The sequence below is a fragment of the Castor canadensis genome, chromosome 8 (genome assembly GCF_047511655.1).
Source record: "Castor canadensis chromosome 8, mCasCan1.hap1v2, whole genome shotgun sequence".
Lineage (NCBI taxonomy): Eukaryota > Metazoa > Chordata > Mammalia > Rodentia > Castoridae > Castor > Castor canadensis.
Window position 1 is genome coordinate 14829828 of NC_133393.1, and position 13275 is coordinate 14843102.

Below are 13275 nucleotides of genomic sequence, written 5' to 3' on the forward strand. Positions count from 1 at the left end.
AATCCCCAGCACCAAAATAAATAAACAAGTAATTAAAAAAGCCCATACCTACAATTCAACAATTCGTCAGCATTCAGTATCTCTCCTGAAGGGCCAGGCGCCATGGATCACAGCTGTAATCTTAGCTACTCAGGAGGTAGCGATCAGGAGCATCAAGGTTCAAAGCCAGCCCAGGCAAATAGTTCCAGAACCCCTATCTCAAAAATACTTAACACAAAAAGGACTGGTGGAGTGGCTTAATGTGTAGGCCCTGAGTTCAAGCCCCAGCACTGCCAAAAAAAAAAAACAACAAAAAACTCTCCTAGAGAAACAATTCCTGCTACATGCATATATGGATTGCTTGCATTATTGTTTGCAATGGCAAAGTGTGTGTGTGTGTGTGTGTGTGTGTGTGTGTGTGTGTGTGTGAGATTGTGGAGGCCATTGGAACATCTAAATAAAAGCAAGGTGTAGCTTGTGCTGCAGAATGCCAGCAGCATATGGGTTAACTATCTCTGTAAAGATATTAATAAGATCTTACTGAGAGAGGAAAGAGGAAGTAAGATGCACAATCTGTGATGGAGTGAATAAACAAATGTTATTAAAGCATTAACTCTAACAATTTTTTTTTCCAGTATTGGGGATTGAACTCAGGGACGCTTGCTCAAGCATTGTCACCTTGAGGCATGCTCCCAGCACTTTGGTTTTTATTTCATCTCTGAGATAGGGTCTCAATACCTTTGCCTGGGCTAGACTTGACCTTGTAGTCCTCTTGCTTCTGCCTCCTGAGTAGCTGGGATTATAGATGTGAACCACAGTGCTGGCTGTATTTTTGAGATAAGGTCTGGCTAACTTTGCCTAGGCTGGCTTTGAATCTCGATCCTTCTGCTTCTGCCTCCCAAGTAGCTGGAATTACAAGTGTGTACCACAACACCTCGCTTAACTTTCTAATAAGAAGAATATTCTTGTTTTCAATAAACTATGCCTGCTAAGATTTCTTAAATTTATTATAAACAAATTGGCCCATCTTTAAAATTGTGAGTTCTGCATCAGTGAAGTGCAAACAAGGGCCTCATGGACCGTTGTATTTGGGGGACTGGTGCAGGACTGAGAGTCCAAGTTAGTTTTCATCAGACCAGATGTCCCAAGCTTTTTATCTTAAAGTTCTGTCCTTGGTTCTGGGTCTCCTCTAAGTGCTGATGTTCAGGTATTCTTTATTTTATGAACTATAGTATATCTAAAAACCCTAGGTTCTTTCCCTAGGCAATGATCTTACTTTTGGGTCTCCAAAATTTTGGGGGAAATTTTATTGGTCTTTGAAGTGCACATTTCTGGGAACTGGGGTTGTAGGGGAAAGTGATTAATTTGGTTAGGCTCAAGTAGGTCCTCTGAGAATCTCTCATTTTAGGGTCACAGGCTGGACCCCTCATCCCAGTGAGTCATCTGCAGATGAGCTTTTGGCAAGGACTCAGTCAAGAGGGGGATGTGTGAGTGCAGCCCCAGTACTGCCATTACCAGACCGGCTGTGAGTCTGTCTGTTTTAGGGACTGCTGTCCTGTGGCCCTGAACAGCCAGCAACCTCAAGCATCCTCACATTCAAACTAGCAAGCACATGCTCATAGAAGCTGTGTTCTGGCCAGGCGCCAGTGGCTCATGCCTGTAATCCGAGCTACTCAGGAGGCAGAGATCAGGAGGATCTCATTTTGAGGCCAGCTGGGACCCTACCTCAAATACCCAACACAAAAAAGTGCCGTCGGATTGGCTGAAGTGGTAGAGTGCCTGCCTAGACCTGAATTCAAACCCCTGTCTGCCAAAAAAAAAAAAGGAGCTGTGTTGTGTGCCACCAAGGTGTTACTGAGGGAAGTCTGCCAGGTTGACCACCACCCCCAAGGCGCCTGTAGTCTGATCTCCTTCATAAACAAAAGACAGTTTTGTCAGTACAACTTCTCAGAGCCTCAGTTTCCTCATATGTAAAATAGCAATACGGGTAGAATATCCCTAATCCGAAAATCCAAAATCCAATTTTTTTTTTTGGCAGTGCTGGGGCTTGAACTCAGGACCTACACCTTGAGCCACTCCACCAGTTCTTTTTTGTGATGGGTTTTTTTGAGATAGGGTCTCACAAACTATTTGCCTGGGCTGACTTCGAACCGAGATCCTCCTGATCTCTGGCTCTTGAGTTGCTAGGATTACAGGCGTGAGCCTCCAGCACCCAACCACAATTTTTAAATTGTCATATCTCACCTCTATCTGAGCTGGAAAGAAGAATCAGACTATGAGAAATAGACGATGCGATTAGAATGGATGGAACGGAGGTGTGCAAAAGTGACCTTAAAGAGACAGATGGCTTCAAGACCGAGGTCTAATTGTCACTGGGCCAGAAAATAACATATCTGACCCAGCTTTGTAGGCCAAGCTGGTGTCATCTTTGGCCTTCCCTTCCCCTGGTTTGAATTTCTCCATCTTGCAGCTCCCAGTGTGGTTGTAAAGATGATATAATTTAGCGAAGAGAAAGTACTTTCTAAAATGGTTAAGCAAAGCCAGGTGAATGGCAGGAGGCTGAGGCAAAGGAATGGCTTGAGTCCAGGAGTTCAAGACCAGTGTAGGCAAAATAGGGAGATGAGCCCTCCCATCGCTCAAAACAATAGAAAGTAAGGACTGGCAGAGTGGCTCAAGTGGTAGAGCACCTGCTTTGCAAACACAAAGCCCTGAATTCAAATTCTAGTCCCACCAAAAAAGAAAAGAAAAAATAGAGAGTAAATCAATAAAAATTAATGGTTAAGCATTATACATAAAATTATGATGGTCATATATGTATAAACTCTGAAAAAAGTAATGTTTGTTTTTGCAGTACTGGGGTTTTGAACCCAGGGCCTACACCTTGAGCCACTCCACCAACCCTTTTTTGTGAAGGGTTTTTTGAGATAGGGTCTCATGAACTATTCGCTCAGGCTGGCTTCACCCTTCCATCCTCCGATCTCTGCCTCCTGAGTCTCTAGGATTACAGGTGTGAGCCACCGGCACCCAGCTTGAAAAAAGTAACGTGCCATATGTATTTCCCTAATTCTGTTGTAAGCAGAGAATTGTGGGAAATTGACAGTTAGACTCAAGAGAAATACCAGATTGTCTGCCGCCACCCCATACCTCTTTCTGCCTTAAACTGATAATGGTTCCAGAGTTTACCCAGAGGAAAGACTAAGATGGGAACTGAACCGTGCTGTGGTTCAACAGGTGACTGCCTCTCTGTGACCCTGCCTACGCTGGGCTGTTAACAGGGGCACTTGGGACCCTCCATCACAGAGAGCTGCTGAGTTTCCCGACAAGCTGACGGGCAACGATCACATGGCTCCATCACCATAAGCAGAGCTCGGCCTGTTGTTTTTCCACCAGACCTAAGTGAGCCCCAGCCACCCCACCACTCCTGGTAACGCCTGGTTAACCAGGTCTGCCGTCATGCCCACCTGCGCTAGCTATGTGCTGCTGCCTGTGGCAGCACAGTGTCCCTTTGCAAGGTGACTTGGATGTGCAGCTATATTTAGAAAGCACTTGGGGGTTAGAATAGTGATCATGTCCTGTGCGCTGTGCTGAGCACTGCGTAAAAGGTTTTCCGTGTGCTAGCTCACTCCTAAATCCTTGTGCAGTCTAGCCTGGGTACAGGTGAGAAAATGGGGAAGCAGAAGGTCTAATTAGCTCTCCATATTGGACAGTGATTAGAGAGTGATAGAACCAGGATTTAAACCAGCTAGATGCTGGGGCTGTAGCTTAGAGTGCTTGCCTGGCATGTGCAAGGCCCTGGGTTCGATCCCTAGTGTTGCACACACACAAACACAAACCAGGCAGGAAGTCTGTGCAGTCAGAGTGCTTTTATGCCTGTTGTCATTTTTCTGACACACAGCTAAGGCAGAGATATGTCAAGGTCACACCGCTGGTACTCTCAGCATCAAACCTGGTCCAACTCCAGGACTTGCAGCAGTCGCTGTCATGCTAGTCTGTATCCATGGTGGCTTTCATATACTTGTTTATCTGTTCATTTTTGGTGCTGGGGATGGAAGCTGGGGCCTCGTGGGTGGTCAGCACCCTCTGCTACTGAGCTGCTCCTCAGCCTTGTGATTTACTCTTAATATTTTATCATAAGTAGAGTGCCTGCCAGCAAGGGGAAGGCCCGAAGTTCAAACCCTAGTACCGCCAAAAAGAGAAAAAAACGAGTTAATCCTAGTGTATAATATTACACTTTTGTAGTCTCGACAGCAGCGTTGTATTCAGTAAGCATTCTAATTTGATAACATCCCATTACAAGGTTGCCATTTATTTCGTGAATCTGCTACAGTTGCTTGGGTTTTTTCAAAACAGGGTCCTCGAACTATTTGTCTTGGCTGGTTTTAAACCACAATCCTCCTGGTCTCTGCCTCCTGAGTAGTAAGGATTATAGGCGGGAGCCACCAGTGCCCGGCTCTTTTCTTTTTTCTTTTTTTTACTATTACAAATAAATGCCATGATTTTAAAAAAGATAGAGAAAAATGGTAGGAAAGTGGTTTTATCAGTTTAGGACAGGAGGCAAGTGGTAGAATACCTGCTTAGCATGCATGAAGCCCTGAGTTCAAACCCCAGTCCTACCAAAAACCAGAAGAGGCTTTAGGGCAGATGAGCCGAGCTGTCAGCCACCTTGAGTACAGAATGAATGAAATTCTGATTAGTAGTGGCGCCAGCATGGAAAGAAAGGAAGAGCAGCGTCCGTGCTGTCCAGGAGGGACTTGGCCTGGCCTGCTGAGATAGAAGATTCGGGAAGTACTACAGAACTGTCCATCCTTCCCACTTTGGATCGTGTGGCGCTCTCTGCATCTCAATGACATCGCCCAGACACACCGGCAAGGCCACTTGTCCCCAGCATAGCCATGTGCGGCCATCTGCAGTCCCCACATCTGAGCATCCGTGTCCTTTCCTACTTCTCAACAACTCTGGCTCCCTCTGAAGCATCCTTTCAAGGTTCTGCACCCCAGGTCCAAAACCGAGGAAGCCTGCAGGCGTGACACTGCAGTGACAGCACGCCTCTCCTCGGTTGAGTTCGCAGCATGGCACGGTACTGAGCATTGCCCGGGCCTGTCTGTCTGTCTGTCTGCCCTTACAGCAACTGTATGTGATGGGGACATTACACAGCCAGAATTTTGAAGAGGAAGAAAAGGAGGCTTCCAGATGCTAAGGACTTGCCCAAGCCACACGCCCTAGGGCCTGAAGAGCTGGGGCCGTCTGAACTCCATGTCATCTTAGCATGACTCCAGCGTCATGCCGTACGATTGCACAGGACCCTGAAGTTCTGGGGAAAATGTGTGGAAAGTCTGCAGGAGCACGTCCCATTACCTGAATTATGTACACTGCACAAGCTCCTTACAGAGACTGCAGCCCGGAAACTCTCTTTCCTACCTTCTTATTTACTTATTTCTCAAGTGAGACAAGGCCTTGCTCTGTGGCCCAGGCTGGCCTCAAACTTGCAATCCTCTTGCCTCAGCCTCCAGAGTGCTGGGATTACAGGCAGGAACCACTGTACCTGGTTACCTTCTTTTTTAAATTGTTGCAAATGAGATCCAGAGTGATCAACTGACTTGCTTAGGGGCAAGATGGTGGCCCATTCAGATTAGAACCAGGGTCTTCTGACACCCACCCAGTGGTTCCTTGAGAGAAAAGCAACTTGTAGTAATACTCGGCAGGGAACACTGGCAGCAGAAGCGTGAAGCAGTAGGGCAGGCTTAAGGGAAGCAGGAGCAGTTTAGAGCGGCTGGGCCATGCCAGGGCTCAAGGGAGAGATACGGAACCACAAGGATCTTGTTGTTCTTCTCTAAAAGGGTAAGAGAATGAGAGGAAGTAAGATTTTTTTTTTTTAACTCAGGGCCTCACACATGCTAGGCAGGCACTCTGCCACTTGAGCCACACTCCAGCCAAAGTTGTCAACATAAACTTGAAATCCAGATTTTTCCTGAAGGACATCCCTTTGCCTATAGGACCTTCAGTGAACCTCTCACTGTCACAATTGCCTCTTTACTACATGCTCACTGAGATGGCCATCTAATAGGTACTTGATACACAGTATCTTATTTAAGAGCCTGCAGTAATCACCAACCCACTTTTGATAGAGGAAAACTCTGGGGCTCATGGCCAGCGAGTGGTAGGTCTGTGATTGAAACCTAGATTCCAAAGCCCACAGGCATTCAGGGACATACGGAGTAGACTCGTGTTTTAGGGGGCATACAGTTCATACAGTTTGGGGACCCTCTTCAAGCAAAAATACAAAAACAATACAAGGTCACAAAAGATTAAAGAAGATGAAAAATTAAAAAGTGAATAATTATTTAGATTTTGAAATCACATTTTAGAATAAAAAAATGGAAAGCCGAAACTTATCCCAAACAACAAATACAGAAAAGCAACCTACTATCTGTCTAACTGGGTGACAGTCCTCTACAGGATCTTTTTCCTACTCCTTCAGGTGCATCCTCTTTGCTTATATCTTCGTATGACAGTGACTTTGTGACATTTTCCACAAAGAGGTGTGTTACGTGGGGCTTTTGGATCATTGTGACCCAATACCCAAGAAAAGCAACTTAAGGGGTGAGAGATTTATTTTGGTGTATGGTTTCCGTGGGTTCAGTCCATCAAGGTGAGGAGGACATGGTGCAGCAAAAGAGGCCACATCTGGCTGCCAGGAAGCAGAGAAAGGGACTTCAGGAAGGGGTCAGGGCAAGCTATGGCTCCCAAGACACTTCCCAGTGACCTACTTCCTCCACCCACTACTTGTCACCTCCCCACAATGCCCCTTATTATAACCCATCAAGGGGTTGATCCGTTGATTGGGTCAGAGCCCTCAGGATTCAATCACTTCAACTGGCAACCATGTCCCCAACACAGGAGCCTGTGGGGGACGCTTCATATTCAAACAATAACAAGAGAATAAAAAAGGTAACACTGCATTCCTTTAACATGATTGACTATTAATTTATGATCAATGAGATTTAGAAAAAGTTTATTTCAAGCAGCATATGGTGGGACACTCCTATAATCCCAGCACCTGAGAGGCAGAGACAGGAAGATCTCCAGTTAGAGACCAGCTTCAACTACATAAGACCCTGCCTTAAGAAAACCAAAAAACAGGGCTGATGGAGTGGCTCCAAGTGGCAGAGCACCTGCCTAGCAAGTGCAAGGTCCCGAGTTCAAACCCTAGTACTGCAAACAACCAAACACACAAAGAAAACCAAAAACCAAACAAACAAAACCCAATTATTTTAGCTTCTCAAGTCATTATTGGTAATGCCATATAAATATTAGGTTAGTTGTCAGATTTGGGGATACCTCCATCAGAGTTTCTTCCGAATATGTGCTGTGGATTTTAGGGCAGTTCACGTTTTTTGGTGCAGTGATTCATGTAAAATTATCTTCAATTTGGTGACATTTTGTACCCTGTTTGCTGTCACCTGAATGTAATCTTATTTGATATCAACATTTTGTGACAAACCAGCAAGAAATTCAAATCTTTTCCAATAAGGCTTGCCTTCTCCTGCATTAGACAGAACGAAGATGGTTTACGTTAATAAAAGACTTCCAGTTATATTCGTTTCTCATAAATGCCTCGTTACAAAATACCAATGAGAAAACACTGGAAGAGTCTGGAATGAGTCAGTCCAGAAAAGAGGAGGCTGGGGTAAGCAGCACACCCCACGTTCAAGGCTGTGGCCATCTGTGGCTGCTGAAATCAGTAGGGTGTGTCTGAGACTTTGACTCTGGGGCCCCGAGTGGCACTGGCGTAGCTGCACAGTTAACACATCCAGAGAGGCACCTGGACACAGCGTGACCTGAAGTGGAAGTAAAGGATGCTAGAGGAATGGGTAAGGGGGCTGCAGGTCATCTCCACGTGGCCTCCAGGTGTGACCCTCACTGCTCTAAGAATGACCCATGGTGCTGCAGCCCCCAAGCTGGGTACAAATGCAGGCTGTCTGGCCCCTGCAGAACTCCTGTTTGGCCTCTGGGTTTCACAGATCTGTGGCTTGAGTGCCAGCTCTTCTCAGAGAAGTCTGGACTAGACTTGTGCTGGAACTACTCTAGCCTGGCACCTGTCTGTTTTTCTCTGTGTCCGTGGCCTTGAGAACTGGCCTCCTCTGTAGCAATCATCTCATTGTGTTGATTCATTACATCTCTATGGATGTAATGTGCCACCATGAAGGGCTGACATGGTTGTCGAGGGGAGTCATTGAACTCCACCTCTCACTGTGCCTGGCACACGGGAGCTGCCATCTGTGGAAGGCCCACTGTGTGCCAAGATCCCGGCCTTTCTTGCCTCACTCAGCCTTTGCCTCAAGCTTGCAAGCTAAAATGAATAGCCCCATTTTACAGATGAAGAAACTGAGGTTCACTCCCTTGCCCAGAGTCTTAAGTTCTGGAGCTCGGAATCAAATCCAGGGGTGTCAGATTCCAAAGCCTTCAGTAGGCGATGAGTAAATGTCAAGGAATTGCTTATATACTTAATTTTTTCATTCATTAATGTCATTATGTATTCATTGAACAAGCACAGGGTGAGATGAAGAAGGTGGGGTTAGCTACTTTGGGAAATTCTTTTTTTTTAAATTTTTTGGCAGTACTGGGGTTTGAATGCAGGGCCTCAGGCAGGCGCTCTACCATGGGAGCCACTCCACCAGTCCTTTTATGTATTGGAGTTTTTCAAGATAGGGCCTCACAAACTTGTTTGCTGGGGCTGGCTTCGAACTGCGATCCTCCTGATCTCTGCCTCCTGAGTAGCTAGAATTACAGGCCTGAGCCTGCAAGTTCCCTCTCCAGCTTTGGTGACTTGGCTGCCTGGGAGTGGAGATGAGGACCACCCCTCCGCCTCCTCCAGCTTTCAGGATGTTCTCTGTGACTCAGCAAAGACACACCACGCGGCTGAAGTCAGACGTGAGGCAAAAACCCTCAAAAATGTGTTCTCTTCCTGAAAGAATTTCCCTTTCATGTCATTCTTTCCTCCGCCAAGTGATCCAGGAAGTCCTCAGCCTGTGGTCAGCTGTGTCCTGCAGTCTGGCTTCTCTGGGACTTGCTCCCTGTTCTTCCTGGCTCCTCACTGTGCAGAGGGACAGTATCAGACTGCCTTCCTCCATAATGCCTGCTTCTGGGACTGGCTGAGTGACTCAAGCAGTCAGAGTGCCCCAAGTTCAAACCCCAGTGCTGCTTAAGAAAAAAATTAAATTTCGTAATTCCTGCTTCCAGACTGAAGGGGATTCAGCCCCGATCTACTTAGTTTGACGATTAAATCCTGATCCTGGACTCAGATGAACTGGGTTCAAATTCTACCACCATCTCTTACTAGCAGTGTGAACTTGGTAGGTCATTTCACCTCTCTGTGCCTTAGTATCCTCATCTGTAAAGTGGGGATAAAAGATAAATGTGAGAATTAAAATAATTTATATGTATCAAGCAAGCACTTAGAACAATGCTGATACAAAGTAATGCTATATAATCATCCTCACTATTAATTATAGAGCAGTTACTTTTAAAATTCACTTTTGGCAGCACTGGAGTTTGAACTCAGGGCCTCATGCTTGCTAGGCATGCCCTCTTACTGCTTGAGCCCCTTTTTGTGATGGGTTTTTTCAAGATAGAGTCTCTAGAACTATTTGCCTAGGGCTGGCTTTGAACCTCGATCTTCCTGATCTTTGCCTCCTGACTAGAGGACCCTGGAGGAGACTTGGGTGGACTGAGGCTATCTCTAACTCTCATTTGTTCTCCTCTCTCCCCAGAATTTTCATGAATTCTCAATTTTTCACGCTCCCAGGGCTTAGGGGACAATTGCCAGTGAGTGAATAAATTAATAAATTAGAAAACTTGGGCTGCCCTCTGAAAATGAGATTATTGTTCTAGATGATTGTTGGTGTGGGAATCATGACATGCAGCCTAGGAGGGGCTGGCCCTCTAACAATTCCAATCATGGGGCAGATAGAGAGACCTACAAGAGACAGTTTGCTGAAGGAGTGTGATCAGTTGTATATGAAGAGACACAGATGGCAGGAAGAAGGACCAGAGGGAGGCCTGTGGTTCTTAGCTCTGTGTGCATTTCCGAGTCACCTGGGGGTAAACACACAGAACCTGGGCTCCATGCCTGGAGATTCCGATTTCTGGTTCTGGGAGTGAGACGGAATCCTTAACAAGCTCACTGAGGTGATCAGAGCATGAAGTGGAGCTGCAACCACAGTAATCACAGCACAGACTATAAACTGGACATTTTAGACACACTTTCTCTCGCCCTCATCACCATCTCCACCAGGCAATTCGATTATTCCCATTGTATAGACAAGAACACTGAGGTTGAAGTGATTTGACCCACGTCACACAGCAGAGCTCCTATGTGAATCTAGCTGTGAGTTTTAAAGTCTAATTTAGTTTGCTAAATCCTACCCTGTAGGAAGTTACCCTGGAGGAATCTTCCCAGAAATTGAAATTAAGGTAATGGACTCAGATGTAAATTATAAAAGGAGTACATAAGAGGTCAGAGCCAAGATAGGCAACTCATTAAAGACACACAAGGGCTCAGAGCCAGTGAAAGTCCTAACCTTTACCCTTTGGTTCTGTTAGCACATCTGAAGGAAGGAAGGATGTGAGCTGGGAGTGCTGGTGACTGACTGATTTACACCTGTAATCCTAGTACCTAGGAGGGCAGGGATCTGGAGAGCAGCCTAGGCAAATAGTGCTTGAGACCCTATCTCAAAAAAATCTGTCATATAAAAGGGCTGGTGGAGTGGCTCAAGGTGTAGGCTCTGAGCTCAAGCCCCAGTACCATAAATAAGTACATAAATAAAAATAAAAAATAAAGGAAGAATGTGTCCTTGGGGGTGGGTCCTGCAGGTCCATTTAGTCTCATACTTGGGATCTGAGGGAGGGGACCTGGCCCAGCCCACTCGGATGGCTTGTGAGCTGGCATTAACTCTTTCCCTTGGCTTCTGGTCTCCCCTGACCTCCCTGGCTGTTCTGTTTCCTCCCACGGCTCCTTTTTCTTCACCTGGTATTGGCCACATTCTGCTCTCCTACACTCCCTAAGTGGCAGTGTCCACTCTGGGGCTCAGCTGCCTGTTCTTGGGACTTCTGAGGGGCATACTTTCAAGTCCTGATTTGTGACATCGAGACTAATGGAGGTGAGAGAGCTGTCTTCAGGGAAGACTGGACCTCACATCCCAACTGGGACCTTAGAAGTTATTTGACATTGTTTTGTTTGTTTGTTTTGAGACAAGGTCTTGCTGTGTAACCAAGGCTGGGCTCGACCTATTGACTCTCCTGCCTCAGTTCCGGAGTGTTGAGATTACAGGTGTGCACCACCATGCCCGGTTTGATGGTTCTTTTAGTCCCAGGTTCCTTATCTGTGAAGTGGGATGGTAATGCCTACTTTAAATGATTGTTGTGAGGGTGACAACAGATAATAGACATTCCAAGTGTAGTAAGAACTCTATACATGGTACCAGTGTGTGATGTCCAACTGGTGTGGAGAGTCACTTGACTGCAGGCATTTTAAAAGCAACATGTGAAATACGGAACCTTTCCCTAAATCTGTTCTTGCATTTGGGTTCCTACCAGAGGAAATACGAACACCTTCCATGAAATTGCCAGAACCACAAACCATAGCTGGCCCTGGCCTGTCCTGCCACCACCATCTACATGGGCATGGAATCCCAGTGATTCAGTTTGTGGCATTTATTCTTCTGTCACAAGCTTTGTTTTTTGTTGTTGTTTGCATGTTCGTTATTTTTGTTTCTGAGACTGGATCTGTTGTGTTGCTCAGGCTGGTCTCAAACTCCTAGACTGTAGCAATCCTCGTTCCTCAGTCTCCAGAGTTACAAACTACAGTTACCACGATCATACCTGGCTTTTTTTTGGGTCTTATACTTTGTCTAGTTGGCCTTTTACTGCCTGGCTCCAGTGATCCCCCTGGAGGCTTGGAGTAGAGATGTTACCAACAGGGCATCTTGCTGCCTTAGAATTTTTCCTGAGGCTATGCACAAACTTAACAGCTCCCAATTTACTCCTTCCTAAACCCCAAATGCTTGGTACTTAGGTTCTGGTTCCAATGAAAACCCTTTAGTCTGCGGCCGTACCACCCTGAATGCACCGGTCTTCTCTGATCTCCGTAGCTGGGAGGGATGGGGCCTGCTTAGTACTTGGATGGGAAAACCTTTAGCAAGTCAGAAGTATTCATTAAATTATTGTTAACTCTTGTTACCCTACTGTGTTACAGAGCACTAGACCTTAGTGCATTTCTTCACTACCCATCGTATACATGTATTGATATTATAATATACCCCAAAAGTACAAGCAGTTATATACATTAATTAAAAAGAAAAATAAAAGCCCAGTGATGCTGGCTCACTCCTGTAATCCTAGCTACTTGAGAGGCAGAGATTAGGAGGGTCATGGTTTGAAGCTAGCCTGGGCAAATAGTTCTTGAGACCCTATCTCAAAAATACCCAACACCGGCTGGTGGAGTAGCTCAGGTAGTAGAGCACCTGTCTAGCAAGCATGAGGCCCTGAATTCAAACCCCAGCACCACCAAAAAAAAAAAAAAGAAAAAGAAAGCCCTTTAATAGCTCTCATTGCTTTTGGGGCACAACTCAAATCTTCCTACAGGCATAGAAACTTCCTGATCTGCCCTGCCTTTCTGTGCAGGCCTTGCCCTGCTCCTGCCTGAGTCCTGTTTTATCTTGGAAGCTCACCACACCACTTGGGGTTCAGGTTCACTTGTGGCTTTTTCTGTTTTGTGTATCTGTTTCTGTGTCCCTTATTAGACAAATTGTTTTGAGTCTCCAGGCAGCCACACAAAGTGCATTTCTCCTGTGAAGCTGAGAACCCGCCCCTGAAATGTGGGGACCTGACCAAGGCCAGTTCTTCCTCATTGGTGAGTCATCAGGGTAACCCTGTGACAACCACTGTATCTCACCTTCTTTCAAACTTCAGCAGAGGGAATTGAGGCTTTTTGCAAGTAGTGCTCTCGCTGACCTGGAAGGACATGGAGAATTTCAGGAGAGGTGGAGATGGGGAAGGGTTAGGTAGAGAGAAATACACTAGCTGAGCAGCCCGACCAATGCTTTTGCACTAATGACTCAGTGGACCTGAGTCTAGGTGCTTCCATGTTGGGGAAGCGAAGATAAGGCTAGAGAGAGAATTTAGCCTAAGATCATTGCCCTCTTAATTGGCCTGCTTTGCAGGTTTCAGGTTGGATTTCCATGGGTTCTGAAAGTTTGCAAAGTTTCAGATAAATGGTCTGGATTTTCTCCTGGAGAC

General features: G+C 46.0%; 1 protein-coding gene across 3 annotated transcripts in view; it reads left to right on the forward strand.

Moving 5' to 3' along the window:
- The window catches only part of Ccnd3 (cyclin D3), an 81921-nt gene that overhangs the window by 47979 nt on the left and 20667 nt on the right, over positions 1-13275 (forward strand). The window lies entirely within an intron of this gene.